This window comes from Podarcis raffonei, chromosome 4 (assembly GCF_027172205.1).
Source record: "Podarcis raffonei isolate rPodRaf1 chromosome 4, rPodRaf1.pri, whole genome shotgun sequence".
Taxonomy (NCBI): domain Eukaryota; kingdom Metazoa; phylum Chordata; class Lepidosauria; order Squamata; family Lacertidae; genus Podarcis; species Podarcis raffonei.
The window spans coordinates 90,261,109-90,280,849 of NC_070605.1; positions in this window are offsets into that span (position 1 = coordinate 90,261,109).

The window sequence follows — 19,741 nt, forward strand, 5'->3', positions numbered from 1 at the left end:
TGTCCGCAGGATGCAGAAGAGTTGTTATTGTCCCTAGCCAGCACTGTACCAATGCACATTAGCAAGGAATGTATGCATCTGTAAGGCTATGATGCTATACCTAATTATCTGGGAGCAAATTCCATTAAACTCAATGGGGTTGACATGCATAGGATCAAACTGTCAAACATATGCAAAAAACAGAAATGCTGAAATCTCCTCCCGCTCCTCTTCTCTGTTGTGTTTTATGCAAGTGCATACGTGTCTCAACAAGATAACGCACACACAGAGACCATTAATACATTAAAAAAATTTTTTTACATTAACTTGCAATAACTGTCAAATATATCTCAAGAAAAAATATTACTTGATTGGAGTTTATTTAACTCCAATATCATATTAGTAAAGTTCTTTTTATGAGTGTGGGAAGGTTAAATTAGATTTAGCGCTATGAGTATTATAGTGATTGGGAAAAGAGACTCAATTACCAGTTAATGAAAAAACATTGGTTTTTGGATCTTTAGCACAAGGTCTGGATACTGCCAACGTTATTGTGTGTGCACAAACCAGGATTCCTTCTTTGCGTGGATCACCCTTTTGGACTGAAGCATGCACATTGCAAACAAAAAACAAACAAAAAAAACTATGGGAGGAAACCATCAGCTGTCAGCTAGAACTGAATAATGAACTCCAATAGGGATGAGGAAATGTGAAGCTACCTAATTTGCAGTTCTCAAACCAATACTCAAACTGAAACACAGCTATCCTTTGAAATTTGTACTTCTCCAAATGTTGTGGTGTTGCTCTACAACTGAGAAATGCATATATTAGGGAGGAGAGTGGATAAAAATTCATCATTTCATCCATGAAAATACACAACATGCTTCATATTAGGGGAAATGACTTGCAAGTACAGTATATGCATTTCAGTGAAATTATTAGGACAATTCTGTATTGATTCTTGCTGAATTTTCATGAGGATTTTTTTTATATAAAAAAAAGGTAAATTGCTTCAAATATGTGGCGAACTGAAGTTTAGATAAGAGAAACTGAGAAGAACTGAAACGGATAGTTTGATCTGTTCCTGGGTCCAGAGCCACATTTGCCCAGCTAAACGTATCCATGAGATTCCCCAAAGACATTGGTATGTCCCTTATGTTGGCTTCATTTTTGTTTGGAATGTAATCTATCTTCTTGCTGATACTGTTACTGTGAATATGATCCCATGTTGCTGTTAACTACATTTTTTGAAACTCATGTCATATTGTTAACCACTCTGTGTTTTCAAGGGCAGGATCTAAGTACAAGGCAAGAAAGGAATAGCCAGTGCTAAAAGCATTTTATTCATTTTATGGTAAGAGAATCGAAGCCAACATCCCTTCCCTCTGCACAGGAAAGCTGCCTCATATCAGGTGAGATTCCAGGTGAGATCCCAGGCTACGGATGAAGAACCTCAAGCCTGGAAACTAAACAAGGTCCTTCAGGACTTCCTATTTCAATTCTGGGATTTTGTCCAGCCACAGCACTCACTGGCCCTGATTCAAATACTTTTGCAGGTCCGGAACATATCCTTGAACTCTGATAACACCTCTTGCTTGTCTTGGTGGAGAAAAGAGAGGAGTCCATAAGTGTGTGTAGAAACAAGCCCAGGGCAGAAAGGTAACTGTGGCGTTTGCCCTCCTAGGTGACATCATGCTGGGTCATAAGGAAAGGGTTAAATGAGTGTGAAGTGATTGGCAAGTGGGAACCCAAGGGGAGGAGTTAGAGTTAGAGTTGTTGAGAGTCAGTCATGTGTTAGAGAAAAGAGAGTGAGGATACATCTGTGGGTTGGGATAGTTTGATGTGAGGGAGTGAGAGAATCTGTTACGAGGAGTCAGATAGACAGTTGGGATAATTAGTTAGAAGTTATTAGGAAGGTATAGGCCAGTAAGGAAACTAAGAATAAGAAACTGACAAGAAAAATTATCTGAAACCATAAACTTGTTAAGGCTTATAAATAAACTTGTTTATTTGGTTTAATGTTAACAACTGTCTGGACTCCGTGTGTACCCGAGAGAAATGGGTTGGTAGCAGCGGGGAAGCAATCACAGTGGTAGCACAGGGATCAATAGACCGTCAAACGTCCGGGGACCCTGTGTGATTGCCACAGTAACATTTACATTTGATGCTCCTCCCACTTTTGGCCCTGTGGCCCCACCCACCACTGTCCTATGACCCTCAGAAATTTGCCTCGAAGGGAATGCAGCCCTGTATTGTATACTCTGACTCGTGGCTGCTCTCAGGGCCTCACATGAAGATCTTTCCCATCACTTGTCACCCAGATTCCTTCTAAGGGACTGTTCCAGGGATTGTACCTGGGACATTCTTCATCTGATTCCATTTCTGAATGTGCAATTCCGAGTCTGAACTACAGATGAAATCGCTGTAGTTGCTCTCCATCACTGAGTTAGGATCTCTCATCCTCCATCCACCCGGGCAACAGCAATCAGCACAATGATGATGACTCACTGTGCTAATCACATGTTTGAAAGAGGGAAAAGGGAGGTTGTCGTGCATAGTACTATTGAAGACATAAAAATGGTGAAATGTGGCTGGATCGTAATTATCTACTTTAAAATATGACAAGAGAAAAGAACATCCTGAACTCTGTCCAATTTCTACGAGCCCTTCAGTGCTGTCAGGATCAGGCTTTGATTGGCAAGCTCTGGTGGAGGTTAAGGATGAGGAGGAGGAGGAGGAGAAGGAGGAAATGGAGGGGGCGAACTGATGAAAACTGGGTTGGAGGAAGGGGTTATTGGAAAGGAGAGTAGGGATGCTGGCTCTTCCCAACTTGGGTTGAGGCTGGGGGCTTTGATCAGTCGGTGGGGGAAGGTTGAACAGGAAACCACAGCAGAGAGTACTGTTTGCAATTTTTAAAACTGCTTTTTAATTGTGTCTTTTATTTTTTAAAAACAACAACAACAAACAAACAAACAAACAAACAAACAAACTGTTTTTATGTATTAGGGTTCTTTACTCAGCTGTTTCTGTTTATATTCTGATTCTGTATTTTGTGTTTTTATATTGTCATTGTCAGGGATTGGACTGAACAGGAGGGGGAGGGTGAAGGTTACCCCCCCAACTGGCGGGGGAAGAGCAGTGTGGGGTGAGCGCATCGCCCCCAGCAGCATGATCCCGGTAGGGTACCATCACGGCTGCCTCCCTGCCTGCGCTGGGTGCCATGCCCCTGCAGATGGCACACCACGCCCCAGGATGCATGCCACACCCCTGTGGGTGGCATGCCCCACCCCTGGGACATGCGCCAGCCCCGCCCCACCTGCTCTCCGCCCTCCAGTGCCAGAGCATGAAGCTCCACCACTGGCCCTGCCCTTGTCTCCAGCAGTTTCAAGAGGAAAAGGAGACAGGGCTGAATTACAGCTGAATGAAGAAATGACTAGTTACGAGATAATGGGGGAGGGAGGGAGGGAGCAGCCAACAGAGACCTCCCTGGAGAGTCTGGGAGATCCTCCTCCTTCAAGGGCTCATCGGTCACTCCGCATTCAAGAACAGAGACTGCAAAGGAGTGTGGCTCCTGGGACTTCCCATAGGTATTCGGTGTTGTTGGGGACCGAAGAGGAGGGACTCAGAGTGGGCCAGGCTTCCTCAGCCTCAGCCTTCTAGATGTTTTTGGCCTACAACTCCCATGATCCCTAGCTAGCAGGACCATTGATCAGGGATGATGGTAATTGTAATCTCAAAACATCTGGAGGGCCGAGTTTGAGGAAGCCTGGAGTAGGCAATGTCTCCTTTGCGTGGAGACATGGATTCTTTGTCTTGCAACCAAATGACTGAATAAAAACCATAAAATATGAACTTCTTGTTCTTCTTGCCTCTGATGCTACCGGGGGAGGAGAGGATCCTCCACACCTGAAAGGTAATTTTATCTTATGAACTGCCCTGAGACCTGTGGGAATGGGGTGGTATATAAATTTAAATAAATAAATAAATAAATAAATAAATTAATAATAATAATAATGTTAGGATATTTCCGTTCCACCTTAAAAGGGAGCAGGATGTTTGTATAACAGCCTGCACATTTCCTGTCTCACAGGATGTTTATGTTGTCTGTTCCTTTCGTTTTCTGCTGTTTTGCCTGAGCAGTCGGAGCAGACGGTCATGCTTTTTTTGTTCTGACCAACGCCAAATAAACTGTAAATATGCTCTCATGCTGTGCAACTTTTGCTGTGTGAATTCTGCTGAAAGAGTGTGCACAAGTCCAAGAATGTGGCTATCTTTTCTTGAGGCTTCGTGCCGCTGATTGCTGATACTGCGTGACTACGGGAGGTCGATGGATCGTCCGGCACCGAGCTTGGGGCTCAGATGGACTTTATCTCCCTGGCAGTATCCCAATAATAATAATGTCACAAAGATGGAACATGAGCCTGAACAGTAGGGTACAGACTTGTTGCCTAGAATATTACTACTACTACTACTACTACTACTACTACTACTACTACTAATAATAATAATAATAATAATATCCTGCCCATCTAGCTGGGTTTCCCCAGCTACTCTGGGCAGCTTACAGCACATATAAAAACAGAGTAAAGCATCAAACATTAAAAGTTTCCCAATGCAGCGCTGCCTTCAGGTGCCTTCTAAAAGTTGTGTAGTTCTTTATCTCCTTGACGTCTGATGGGAGGGAGTTCCACGGGGAGGGTGCCACTGCTGAGAAAGCCCTCTGCCTGGTTCTCTGTAACTTTACACAGTGAGTGAACTGCCAGAAGCCCCTCAGGGGTACTGCCTTCAAAGATGGGAAGAGACACTTTTGACCCAAGAAAGCACACACTTGAAATCCCGATATTTCCACAGGGTGAGACAGTCTAGCAAGTGAGCCTACCACACCTCATCTTTTAAAAGTTTGGTGGGAGAATTCATTGGGACATCTTCATCTCTTCCTTCCAACTGACGTTCTTGCCCTGCTTCTGCATCATGACTGCTAAGCACTGTGTCTGCTGCCAGATCTGTACTGTGACTTGCCTGAATACACTTCTCTTCCTTACTTCCAAGTAAGAGTCTGTCTGTATTGAGTTGGGTGGGAGCCAAGGCACTAGTAAATAAAGTGCATGTCTTGAGGGATTGTTATGTTCTGTGCTGAATCTTCATTTCTCTCTCTCTCTCTCTCTCTCTCTCTCTCTCTCTCTCTCTCTCTCCCTCTCTCCCCACCAAACTTGTGGAGTCAGCAGTTTAGTAGAAAAGTTGAAGTGAATAATTATTTGGCTTAAGTTTGCTGAAGAGACTAATTCTGTGAAGTAATGGCTTTGCAGAATAAAGGTAGTATATTTCACAACTTTTGATCCTGGTTTGTGCTCGAGCAGGTATGCTAATTTTGGGGAAGCATCAAGGGGGAAAGTCCTTCTTGAAGTAAAATTAAAAGCAACTTTGATTGCAACAGGCACCTTGCAGGTTCATCCAGCAATTAGTATGTTTAAAAAGCCTCAGATAAGAACATGGCAACATTTGCCGTAAAATGCACACTAGTAACTATTAGTGTGCATTTTAAGGCAAATGTTGCCTTAACAAACTTCAAATAGATTGTTTCATTTAAGCCGTTTCTCTTTCATAACAGTATTACCCAACTCAAACTGAAAATAACATTCTAAATTTGATTTGTGTCCAATTCTCCGAGGGCTGCCATATGTCCAGAATTTCCTGAACATAACTGGAATGCAACAGTCGGAAACAGTGCCCAGTTGGAAATCGCTGAAATGTCTGGGAAAATCCTGACGTATGGCAATACATGTCAGAACTCCCTTAAAAATAGCTCAAAAACTTTTTAAAAAAAAAAGATTTTGCAAAGAAAAGCTAAAAAAACCCCTCCCTCAAAAAAGCTCATCAACTTTTGTTGATGATTTTCACTTCTTGAAATATGGCAACCTTCAAATTCATTCTCTCTCTCTCTCTCTCTCTCTCTCTCTCTCACACACACACACACACACACACACACGGAGAAAGAGAGAGAGAGAGAGAGAGAGAGAGAGAGAGAGAGAGAAACCTCATAATCTGAAATTTTGATCGTTTCAATTTGCTTTCTTAATTATTATTATTATTATTATTATTATTATTATTATTATTATTATTTTGACAGGCAACCAAATGAAATCTCACAAGCTTCCATTCATCAAACACTGACAACTACTATACCATACTATCTACAGCAGGGCTGGGGAGCCTATGGCCCTCAAGTTACTGTTGGATTCGAATTTCCATCACTCTCAGCCAGCAGAGCCAATGGCCAGGGATGATGGGAGTTGAAGGGTTGCACGAAGGCAGCAATTTCCATTCCTGCCTGCATTCATTGCAATCAGTGCTGTTTCCATTCTGCTGCAGTTTGGGTTCTGCAAACACAGTATGTTATTTGTCTCACTGTCTGCTAATGAACTCAACTTACATTTCTATTTGCATATCCCGTATACATAACTTACAGATGGACCTTAAATTCATTACAGTGAAAAAGAAGCGTCAATCCAATTTGGAGGTGGGAAGGCATTAATTTTGCATTATTTTTTGGCCAGTTGTATTTACTTGACTGGTTTTTGTTCCTGATCAGAAACAAACACATAAACTGCAGCAATTTCATTTTTGTTTTCCATTTTCATCAAAATCCCTACCAGCAACATCTTGTGCATCACAAGTTTCCCATCCTTGACCTAAAAGGAAGTTCTGGAAGTTAATTCATGCCATACATATATTCGGCTGCATTACACTATCATCTCCATCAAAATTTATTACCTACCCATCACCCCAAGCTCCTTCTAAACAATCAAGTTGTTATCAGATAGGGTGGAAGTATCATGGAGAGGGGAACATTCAGCTAATCGCTTAATAGGAAATATTTAACATCAACATTTGCAGTCGGAAAGGTTGAAGAGAATTCTGAGGAAGTAGATTTATTATGGCTCTATCAACATTGGTGGGAGGAACAGTCCCTTCCCTCCCAGAAGAGTTTCTTTTCAAGAGAGATGATAATGGAGAGAAGGGAACCTACATCAAATATCCAAGTAGGAGGGTAACTTGATTTAATGATGCTTTGATCAAATGATATCTTTGGTGCTTATAGAGCAATTTTGTAAATGTACCTGTCCTGTTTCCACGGTCTATCAAACAAGACCTGATGCTGTGACCTCTTGGGTTACCAGAATGCATGACACACTGAATGTTTTCTATTTCAGAAGGTGATTAGATTCAGCCAAGCATTTTATAGAACTCCACTGTGTATTGAATGGTATGATTTCCCCCCCTATCACAATATGAAGTAAACTCCTATTCCATTTACTTCTAGTCAAGAGTGGGAGCTAATTGCTCCCCAAAGAATAGTGAAATCAGAAAAAAGCCTCAAAATCAGTAGGAACAATTTTAGATCATAACCTTTTGTATTGTTATCATTTACGGTGCATGATATTTATAATTCTGTACATAGAAAAGAAGTGGCAAGGTTTTCCTTTTCTCTAAAATCTGTCCCAAGAAATGCATATGCTAATATTCTTGGATTGGCCTCTCTATTTCTGTATTACTCCCATATTAGTCCTTCTACTAAAATACGTATACAGTGGTACCTTGGTTCTCAAATGGCTTAGTTGCTGAACAAATTGGCTCCCGAACACCGCAAACCCGGAAGTAAGTGTTCCGGTTTGTTAATGTTTTTCAGAAGCTGAATGCCCTACGTGGCTTCTGCTTGAGTGCAGGAAGTTCCTGCAGCCAATCAGAAGCCATCTCTTCCAATTGAGAGCCAGTGTGGTGTAGTGGTTAAGAGCAGTAGACTCATAATCTGGAGGAAAGGAAAGGAGAATGTTAGCCGCTTTGAGACTCCTTCGGGTAGTGATAAACAGGATATCAATCCAAACTCTTCTTCTTCTTCTTGTCTACATATAACACATATGTAAACTGCAAGGTTTAATCACTTTAACTGGTTGATTTTACTTGATTAATTGGTGGGATACAAAAAAGTAGGGGCAAATTATAACTGAAGATTGACACACACACACACACACACACACACACACACACACTTTCTTATTTTAAATACAATGTTGGTATCAGTGTGTTACCATAAGGTGGTAGTAGGAGTAGACATGTCCTTTCCTTATAACAATGTGATTTAGCCTTCAGAGAGCCAGTGTGGTATAGTGGTTAAAGAGCGGTAGACTCGTAATCTGGGGAACCGGGTTCGCGTCTCCGCTCCTCCACATGCAGCTGCTGGGTGACCTTGGGCTAGTCACACTTCTCTGAAGTCTCTCAGCCCCACTCATTTCACAGAGTGTTTGTTGTGGGGGAGGAAGGGAAAGGAGAATGTTAGCCGCTTTGAGACTCCTTCGGGTAGTGATAAAGCGGGATATCAAATCCAAACTACTCCTCCTCCTCCTCCTCCTCCTCCTCCTCCTCCGCTGCTGCTGCTGCTGCTTCTTCTTCTTCTTCTTCTTCTTCTTCTTCTTCTTCTTCTTTTGATTTTCGAATGGTTTCAGGAGTTGAACAGACCCCTGGAATGGATTAAGTTTGAGAACCAAGGTACCACTGTACCCCCAAGCCTCTGTTCTGAGACTCAGGACTGTCCACAGCCAAACCCGCTCCCAGCCATAACTCCTGCTAGTATGGTTTCATACCCCCTTTCAAAGTTTTTGCTTGCCTAGAAATTGTCCTTGTACTCTTATAATGCTTTTTACATTCCCGGATGGAGGACAAGGGTGCATTAGTGAAATGCACATTTAGAAACCCACTAACTTTTGCCTCTGCCCCTCTCCCCATTGGCATTTGACCTACAGAGAATTGCCCACACTGAAATGTGGCCCTCGGAATCAAAAAGCCCCCCCCCCAAGCTCCAGGGTCTATCAGATGAAGCTGATTACCTGTGTTTATCTCCATCGGTGTCTGGCTTGGGCTTGGGTCAGAAACTGCCATGGAGGCCCTATGGGCAAGCTTCACCAGGAGATAAATAGGGAGAGTATGATCCTGTTGATTTTCCTGGACATCTTGGTGACATGTGACACATTGATTATGAAATCCTCCTGTGTAGCATGTTAAGAAGAAGAAGAAGAAGAGTTTGGATTTGATATCCCGCCTTTCACTCCCCTTCAGGAGTCTCAAAGCGGCTAACATTTTCCTTTCCCTTCCTCCCCCACAACAAACACTCTGTGAGGTGAGTGGGGCTGAGAGACTTCAAAGAAGTGTGACTGGCCCAAGGTCACCCAGCAGCTGCATGTGCAGGAGCAGAGACGCAAACCCGGTTCCCCAGATTACGAGACTACCGCTCTTAACCACTACACCACACTGGCTAAGGTCAAGAATTGGTGGCATAGCTTAACAATAATTTCAGTTCACCTGAAGGCAGGTGGTAGTACTGGGAAATGACTACTTCAGCCTATTGGTACTAGAGTATTCCTTGCTTTCTCCCAGACTTTTCAGTATCTAAATTGTTGCAATAGGGGCTGTTGTGAGGTTTGGAGTTGGGTGGAGAATTTGTGGGTTCCCAGTTGTTCAATCACACTGGCCTTTCCCCTTCCATTATAGGGTGGTACCGAAGTCCATGAGTAATTTTCTGGAAACCTCCTCCTCCTTCTGTAAACTGAAACTCAGTCTAGTAAAGATTGGTGGGTGATCTGGCTGATCTAGGAACAGCTGCTCTCGATTATGTCACATTCTTTCTGAATTATCAAATTTGCAGTTTAGGGAACTTGTTTCATATATGACTCTTGCTTCTGACGTCATGACAGTGGATGGGAGTGAAGCCTTCCAGGTCTCAATATTGCCATTGTTTGGATGGTACCTGAAAATCCACAAGTTCTGTGGAGGAAAAGTGGTGTGTGTGTGTGTGTGTGTGTGTGTGTGGGTAAAGGGATCCCTGGCCATTAGGTCCAGTCATGGCCGACTCTGGGGTTGCAGCGCTCATCTCGCTTTATTGGCCGAGGGAGCCGGCGTACAGCTTCCGGGTCATGTGGCCAGCATGACTAAGCTGCTTCTGGAGAACCAGAGCAGCACATGGAAACACAGTTTACCTTCCCACCAGAGCAGTACCTATTTATCTACTTGCACTTGACGTGCTTTCAAACTACTAGGTTGGCAGGAGTAGGGACCGAGCAATGGGAGCTCACCCCGTCGCGGGGATTCGAACCACCAACCTTCTGATCAGTAAGCCCTAGGCTCTATGGTTTAACCCACAGCACCACCTGCGTCCCAGTGTGTATATATATATATATATATATATATATATATATATATATATATTCGCTTCGAAAATGTATTGCCAAAGGGGCAATGGTTCTTTTAGGATTTGGAACCCAATGAACACACAAATGAGACAAAAGCTAAAGATTTTATTAAATAGCCCAAAGAAAGCTACAAAGCTCTGTCATTATCTTGCACACCTTCTGTCTTTGGTTGCTGAGAACTGTAAGAAATGTCTGTGACCCCTGACGATGGAGATTGAGTTGGCATGATCTATCCTGCATGGAGATTCTCACTAACAAAAATATTCTCTTTGAGCTGCATGTATCTGTTTCCACCAAAGTGACTGTTGGGGCTACATAAGCCACAGCTGGTATTTGGTTGACACATCAGTTTCCCAACTGAATGAAAGACTAAGTAAACTTGGCAGGGCATCAACACAGATAACTTCCAATGACTCTCTATTCCTTATTTCAGATGCCAGCTAAAGCCTTATCTTCAAGATAAACCCCGTGAAACAGTGCAATCTCAACAAATAACTGACCATGTGAAACTAATACTGTATAAAGTGTGTAGAATTAACTATTTAAAATTCCAGGTCCACATAATTTCTAGGCATTATTGGGAGTGAGAGGGCCAATTGCAGAGCAGCACCCTGATCTCAAGAAAACAATCATATTTTGTGATATGGAACAAGGAGACCTAATTTTATATTTCCTGATATGGGAGCCACTTTGAAAACTTATAAGTGGGCTAGGCAATAATAGTATGCATAAATAAATGATGTCCCCTTTTAAAGAATTTTCCTTTGTAAAACTATCCCAATTATTTGAGCACCATGGCCTCAACTTTTCTATCATAAGCAATTCACGCTCTCACCGTCTGCTTTCTGTCATTGTTTTTAAGCCATTTTCTTACACAGAAACACACACACACCCTACAAAAAAACAGCAACAAAGTATAAAGAATGCAAAGGAATTTACAAAAGCACCTTTTCTTGTTCCCATTAGGTTTATCAATAGACTACGTCCAGGTATAGTCTGTACACAATATTACTGGTGCTGAAATAAATGTTAAAATAGTAGCAACTGCAGAACCTTGAACATAAAACTCACTCCACATGTCAATTTATGGATCACTGCCCACAGGATTAAATTTCCACTTGGGACCAAAATGCTGAAACAGGAAAACTCAGGAGCCCTACAAATAAGAACAGAAATGGCCAACCTGTCTTGCTCATTTTTAAAAAGAACTTTTCAAAATACAAAAAAAAAAGCAAGCTGTTCGTTTGTACGGTCCTTTGTATTACATTTCATAGTCTGTGATTTCTGTTGGTGAGGTTTGTAAATCTCTGGGATTTGTAGTAGAACACTTAGTTGGGAGCTGGGGGTGGAATCAATGCATTAGTTTAGCATTCTCTTCTTGTTACAAAATATGTGTTCATTTTGACGCCTTCTACAATGCTTCTGTCCCAGCTATCTCCCATCATGCAAGTGGAGAAGGCAAGTGGATCCACAGGTTTTTTTCCCCTTTGGGGATATGGCTGTTTTCTAAATAGGAAATTATTGACCTTCTTGGCAACTTTGCTGGATCTGATACCCACACAATATTGAGGAGACAGGAGGTAAGTAGGTCATTCACAATAGTTTACAGTAGTACTTGCTTGCAAAAAGGCTCTTTCTATCTAAAGATCTTTGGAATGGCGCTTTCTCCTTTGTGTTAAGCAAAAATGTTGGGCATTTAGCTAGGAGACTTTCTCCCAACGAGACAAAATGGAACCGACACCAGTTCTAAAGCAGACTTCAAATATGGCATTTACTAACAAGAAAGAATGGGGTTTTTTTAAAAAAATGGATGGGAAACCTAAACTTGTTATGTCCCCCTGCTCCGAAAGGCAAGATTCCTAAGTAGAATTGAGAGTTGGGGAAATACACTTTTCTTGGTGGCTTCTGTCAAAAATCTCAGGTCATAGCCTGGCGCCTGGCTCAAACACTGAGGCAGTAGGAAAGAAAGCTTTAGTCAAAGCTTGCAATGATACAAGTTAGGACTCGGCTAGATTGGTAAAGACATACATGCGTTCTATATGCATTATAACACTGTGACACCACATGGCGCTATGGGAACCTGTTTTTCCCAACCTGATTTCTCATACAAAGTTTACAAGGTGTTTAACTGAAATGCTTCTTTGAAGTGTCTAGATCAGGCTTCCTCGACCTCGGCCCTCCTAATGTTTTGAGACTACAGTTCCCAGTGTCCCTGAGCACTGGTCCTGCTAGCTAGGGATCATGGGAGTTGTAGGCCAAAAAACATCTGGAGGGCCCAGGTTGAGGAAGCATGGTCTAAATCCAGCCATTGTCTACAGGTGCAGATCACCAAAGGCACAGCTAGCAAGTTCAGCAACAGCATCCAGAGGTCCAAGACTAGATGGAAGCTGGAAAACAATGCCTCAACAAATTGCCATGCCCCACCCACTGGCTTGGACTTTCATAGAGGGACTTTTACTTTCTCTCTTCCCCCTGGCACCCCTAAAATTTTGAGGGTGTGGGACCGTATAGGGGAAAAGAGAGGGTTTTTTGTTGCACAAATGGAAGTCTGTTATGTGAGCAGAATGGAAGCTTTGGACACAGCACATTGAGATCCCTGTGAAAATCAATGTGTCTATAGAATTTCAAACCTACATTCACACGAGTAGACAAATTAAGTTTCTGGTCTGCAGAGCAAATAAGACGACTGGCACTGGATTCCAGGGATAGGTAAAGGTAAAGGGACCCCTGACCATTAGGTCCAGTCGTGGCCAACTCTGGGGTTGCGGCGCTCATCTCGCTTTATTGGCTGAGGGAGCCGGCGTACAGCTTCCGGGTCATGTGGCCAGCCCGACTAAGCCGCTTCTGGTGAACCAGAGCAGCGCACGGAAACGCCATTTACCTTCCCGCCGGAGCGGTACCTATTTATCTACTTGGACTTTGACGTACTTTCGAACTGCTAGGTTGGCAGGAGCAGGGACCGAGCAACAGGAGCTCACCCCGTCGCGGGGATTCGAACCACCGACTATGTGATCGTCAAGTCCTAGGTTCTGTGGTTTAACCCACAGCGACACCCGCGTCCCACAATTCCACGGATAGAGGACCTTTAATAGACATACATCATATCATGTTAGCAAAGCCAGAATCATAAGGAATTGAAGCAATCAGATGGGAAGTTAAAGAATACCAATCAATCCTCCCATTAAAAAAAACCACACACACACACACACACACATTCATTTTTATGTAAGTGGATAGAGTCCATGTAACAGACCCAGATAATTTATTCTGCATGACTCCTCCTCCCCATAACTAGCAGAAGCACAATAAATTATGCAAACTAGAAGAAAATGTGCAAATTTTCATAGTTCATGGAGGTTTTAAAATCCAGCTTTAATGATCATTAAAATTGGGAAATGTTGGTACTTTTTTAAGCACAGTTTATACAGAGCCCCTGAAAGCAGCCACGGAATAGATACTGCCTGTAACATATCTTTAATAATACCACCTGAACTTTTAATACTATGCCCACAGAATATGCAATACCCTTAAAGTCAACAGCACTGAAAAGGAAGGGTGACTTTCCAGACAAAATATTACAAAAGCATTACAGGTTTTTTTCATGTACCAAGAGCTAAACCAGCAATCAATGTAAACAGCCCAAGAATCAAATGCTACCATTTCACATTTACTACTCCTTTCAAATTCTACAGAGTGGCATGCTCAATGATTGCACTGTAAAACCATTCGTATATAAACCAAAGTATTGTATGGTAAATAGTTATATTGTACAGTAATTCAGAAAGTCAGTAAACAGGAGGAAATGGGTTCTTCTCTCACAGTATCTTTGTGCCTAAGGCAATATCCTCTTCCCCATGCGGTGAAGCAGATGTCTCTGTGAAGCCCGCAAGCAGGACAGGAGGGTATCAACCGTCCCACACTGTTGTTCCATAGCATTCATAGGTCTGCTGGATTTGATACTGGAGGCAGTAGATAAACTTAAGCACCTTGTTGGATCAGGCCAAAGCCCCACCAAGTCCAGCATCCTGTTCTTACAGTAGCCAACCAGATGTATATGAGAAGTCCAGAAATTAGACCAATGTGGTCAAGGTCACTCCTTGGCTTAATATCCCTAACCACTCTCCCCACTTTCTCTACTACACCATGCATAAGCTTTAATATTACAGAGATGGAGAGAGAGAAGAAACACCTTGATGCATCTGCAGCAGCACAAGGTAAAGATAAAGGGACCCCTGACCATTAGGTCCAGTCATGGCCGACTCTGGGGTTGCGCCACTCATCTCGCTTTATTGGCTGAGTGAGCCGGCGTAAAGCTTCCAGGTCATGTGGCCAGCATGACTAAGCCGCTTCTGGCGAACCAGAGCAGCACACGGAAACGCCGTTTACCTTCCCGCCAGAGTGGTACCTATTTATCTACTTGCACTTTGACGTGCTTTCGAACTGCTAGGTTGGCAGGAGCAGGGACCGAACAACAGGAGCTCACCCCGTCACGGGGATTTGAACCGCCAACCTTCTGATAGGCAAGTCCTAGGCTCTGTGGTTTAACCCACAGCACCACCCGCGTCCCTGCAGCAGCACAACCAGACACCTTTATCTGCCCCAGCTGCAAGAGAACATGTATCTCTCATATAGGCCTTTACAGTCACAGCAGTAACCTTCCAACAGTTTGACTTCACCCCCAAAGATGCACTCCTCCATTGTGTCCTGAGACAGATGGATGCCAACAACAGATATTGTGGCGCAGTGTTACTTATTCTGTGCAAGCTGTGATCCCGTCTTTGGAAAACAGCATGTCAAGCCTTTGCAAAGAAGGGGCTTGGGAAACCTTGGTGAAAAGGAAATGTTCTTCTGAAGCACCCAATTAAGGAAGCCAATTGACCCCTGATGCTCATTTTCAGTTTTGCAGTGCTGTGGAGAGTTACTTTTGTACACCTTGCAGTAATGAATAAAGTGTAGTCCATGAATAAACCTGCTCATGTGGGCAGTGCTTTTTTTCCTGGGGGTACGCAAGGGTACACATACCCCTAAACATTTTGTGAATCTAAGTTTGGCCTCATTGAGGGGCAGAATTTCGATATGAGTAAGAAAATGAGAGTACCCTAAACACTTTTAAAGAAAAAAAGCACTGCATGTGGGTATTCCATGATTCGCGGGTCAAGCTTGTGGTCCTACCAAAATGTAATCATGGCGGGAGGGTGCGGCAGTTATCTGTAGTCCATAGACTAGAATGGCAACAGAGAATACAGAAATCCCTGCACTGGAATATGAATACAATTTAGGATGAGCTGTCTGTGTTAGATTAAAGCATGTGGACTGTATGAGGGTGTATCTGCATGATTGCTTACAATGTGACAGCTGCTGTCTTCCAGCCATTGGGTATATAGATAGAGACAATGTACTGATCAGCCTCCTTCAACTTGATGCCATCCAGATGTTCTAGACTGCAGCTCTCACCGTGGTGGCTGCAGCTGATGGGAGTTGTTGACCTAAATATTTGGAGGGCACCAGGTTACGGAAGCCTGATCTAGATTGTGGGTTCAGAAACTGCGATTCTCTGCATCATCATCACCATTGTTACTAGCCCTATAGTGAGTCAGCCTCAACTTATAGTGCTCTCTCTGCCTCAGGGTATATTTTTCTTTCTTTCACTAACTGAATTTTATACTGCTGTTCCTGAATTTTATGTTGTTTTTCCTGTTGAAAGGTGTTCGTTTTGCATGCACTAAAAAAAAGGCAACAAAAGTTCTCTGCAAAAGTTCCTTTTCTTATAGCATCACAGACATAATTATGTACACAGATGTCCTGGCATGGCAAGCATAGGAATTTAACCAGAGCAAAATACAGGCTTCTGTCAAACGTGATGTTGCTCTGACTTCCTGAAGGAAAATAGCTACAGGAAGCAAGTCTGCTAAAATGCAAAGTTTTCCTCCCAAAGTTTTAGCATTAATGGGCATAACTTTTAGGCTGCAAGTTTCTACTCTAGAAATAGGGCACTAGATTGGTAGGTCACTTGAACAGAAGTGTAGAGCCCTGTCCACTTGCTGACGTCCTGATACAGTGGTACCTTGGGTTACATACGCTTCAGGTTACAGACTCCGCTAACCCAGAAATAGTACCTCGGGTTAAGAACTTTGCTTCAGGATGAGAACAGAAATCGTGCTCTGGCGGCACGGCAGCAGTGGGAGGCCCCATTAGCTAAAGTGGTGCTTCAGGTTAAGAACAGTTTCAGGTTAAGAACGGACCTCTGGAACGAATTAAGTACTTAACCTGAGGTACCCCACTGTATCTCTATAGCATCTGTTGACCAGTTTTTCCTGTCGAAAGCAGGACTTGAATAGTCATTGACTTCAAACTCCAGCTTCTGCAGGGGTCGACTTCAATACCAAGTTCCCTATGTAACTTGGTGCAGCCAATCCAGCAGGCTTGAAGTCATCACCATGCAGAGGCAGGGTTGGTATCTACAGGGCTTGAAGTCCCCAAACATCTGGAGGACTGAGGTCGCCTATGCCTGGCATAGACATGTTGAATGGTCACTGTAAAATGTGAAGGTTCATTATTGTTTCACAAGTTGTATATGTCTTTAAGGGCCAGGGCAAATAACAAGACTCAGTGTTACAGCTGTGAAACATAGCAGGTGCTGCTAGGTTGTGTTAATTAAGCTGTGTCAGCATTTGGGCATAGTATATAAGGAGCAGCACCTAGCTCTCTCATTACCCTGGGGGATGGGTTGGTGGTTGGGTCATGTTTGTTGTTGTTATCTTTAGTGTAAAAGGAGTTTTTGTTTTGTTATTAAAACCTTGTTAAAGTTATTTTTGAGTTCCTTGTTATGCATGGTCTCCCCAGCAAGCTCTCTGCAGCGCTACAAAACTGCAAAAAGCCAACAAGACAATCCCAATGGATCATCACCAACAGTAACAGCAAGCCTCCTTTGCCATTAAAGACTTAGGGGAGCACTTTAAGGCTCCCAGTGTGCAATAGCAGCCACATCTCTACCTGCTGATGTGACATCAGGTGTGAGGCAAGTGGGTGTGGTTTTGGCAAAATGGACTTACAGACCCAATTGGAACCTGCTTTGGGCCTAATTAAACTTGCAGGTGGGAGATTCCCCAGCCCTTCTACCTAGAAGTAAGGTCAGTTACATTCAGTGAGATTTATGTTTTCCGTAGACACATATAAGGTTTCAGGATTCTATTCCAATGAGTCCCTTTTTGACACTCCCCCACCTTTCAAGTGGAGATGGAGAGCCAGGCGGCATCTAGATCTTGTATCACTACTACTCACATAATCTCTTACCATTGGCCATGCTAGCTGGGACTGATGGTACTTGAAGTCCAAAAGTATCTAGAGTATCCTATGTTTCCCATCCCTGCTGTAGAATCTACAGGTAATCTCAATACAACCACTAAAAAGTGCAAGGAGGTGGTTTTAGGGGTTGGGGGTGGAGGAACATTTGGAAAAGTCCATGGGTAATGTAAGATAAGCAGAAAGTTCCTTTCTCTGTGTCTTCCTGTCACATGCAGTATTCTGAATAAGGAGATCCACCAGTGGACTTCTTTAGCGTATCTGTGTAAAGGTAAAGGTAAAGGTACCCCTGCCCGTACGGGCCAGTCATGTCCGACTCTAGGGTTGTGCGCTCATCTCGCTCTAGAGGCCGTGAGCCGGCGCCATCCGAAGACACTTCTGGGTCACGTGGCCAGTGTGACGAAACTGCAGCTGGCAAGCCAGCACCAGCGCAGCACACGGAAATGCCGTTTACCTTCCCGCTATAAAGCGGTACCTATTTATCTACTTGCACTTAAGGGTGCTTTCGAACTGCTAGGTGGGCAGGAGCTGGGACCGAACAACGGGAGCTCACCCTGCCGCGGGGATTCGAACCGCCGACCATGCGATCAGCAAGTCCTAGGCACTGAGGTTTTACCCACAGCGCCACCCGCGTCCACCAGTGGACTTCTTTAGCGTATCTGTGTACTGTCATGCAAAAATGCACACCTAGTGTTTGATTTCTTAGTTGTCACAATGCAATGCAAAACAGTATTCTATTGTTTCCATTGTCCTAGTATCTGAGATTTTGTAGTGTCAGCTTCTGAGCTGATATGGCAATGAATGTTTCATCTCCATTGAAGTGGCCCTTGAAACACGTTAACAACAACCTACTTTGCCTGAAAAACTTGGTATTGTCCTTCGAATCGAAAGCTTAAAAGCAGTATCACAAATTCAACATTTTTTTTTTCAGTATTAAGCCTAGAGTGCTTATTTGAACTTTAATAATTCCATTTCTTTCAGAAACACTCCACAGAGGCAGAGTGCTACATATGGTTCTGATGTAGCATCTCTGCAAAAAGGTCAAACGCATTTTATAGGGAGAGAAAGAGTGAAATTTGCTTTTCCATATCTTTTTTTTTCTTTCACATCAGTGCTTACCGGCCTGGATTGCAAGGCATTTTAAAAGCTTGCTAAATCTGTCCACACACTTACAGACACCCTTTTCAATGACAATTTCATTTCTAGGCAATTATAGGCCTGAACATGCTCCCTTTTTGTAGATCATCATGAAAAGCCAATGCGTTATAAGGTCAAGGGGGGGGGAATACATTTGTGTTTCCCTTCTAGGATAGCTGCCTATCAAGGAAGCAAATACAACTTCTGATTTTGTTTACTTTCACTATAGAATCATTAGCTATAATTTTAATAAAATCTATATTGGTGCGGTGGGTTGATGACTCTTAGGACTAGATTTTGCGCTTACAGGATGAAGAGGGTTTTTTAAAAGTTAATTAACAGGTATTCTATAAGATCCCTAGGCTTTTAACTCATGCATATAGTGTTAAAGGTAAAAAGAAGTGCTCTGAGGCTGAGTCTTTCTTTGTCCTATTAGTTTTTCATTAGTTTCACATTTCAGAAATCCTTTTGTGTCTTGAACATCAGAAGGCCTAAAGCATATGGCAACCATGACTCCTGGAAATGAAGTGTGGAGTTCTCCAGATGAAGCATATGCATTACAAATGGTATAGAATATCTCTCTTTCATGTTTTATGGAATAATTTTCCCCTTTGAGTTAGAAGGAGAAGGGGGGAAATTGGTACGTTTATAGTATTAGAATGTAGGCACGAACCAAGCTGCCTCCACTACCTCATCTCCCTGTTCCCTTCTCAAAAACAACCAATGTTCCCCTCCCCCATCTCCAGCATCCCAACCATCTCTCCCATCTCTTGTTCATTTATCTTATACCTACCCTTCTCTGTCTTTCAGCAGCTAGACAACACAAAAAAACCAACAACAGAACAACACTATTAATATATAAAGTTTGCCCAAGCAGGCGCATTGTGTGACCCATGAGAGCAGTAAAATAACCAGACTGTGCAACGGTGATGGGATGAAATCAGGCCAATTGTTTATTGACAGCAGCAGGCAGGGCAAGGGTTGGCATGGCATTGGGTCGCTGAGTCAGTTCATCATCCCACAAGCCCCATGTTTGATGGAATTAATCCGCTGGGTTTGGATCGCTCCAAATCTGTATGACA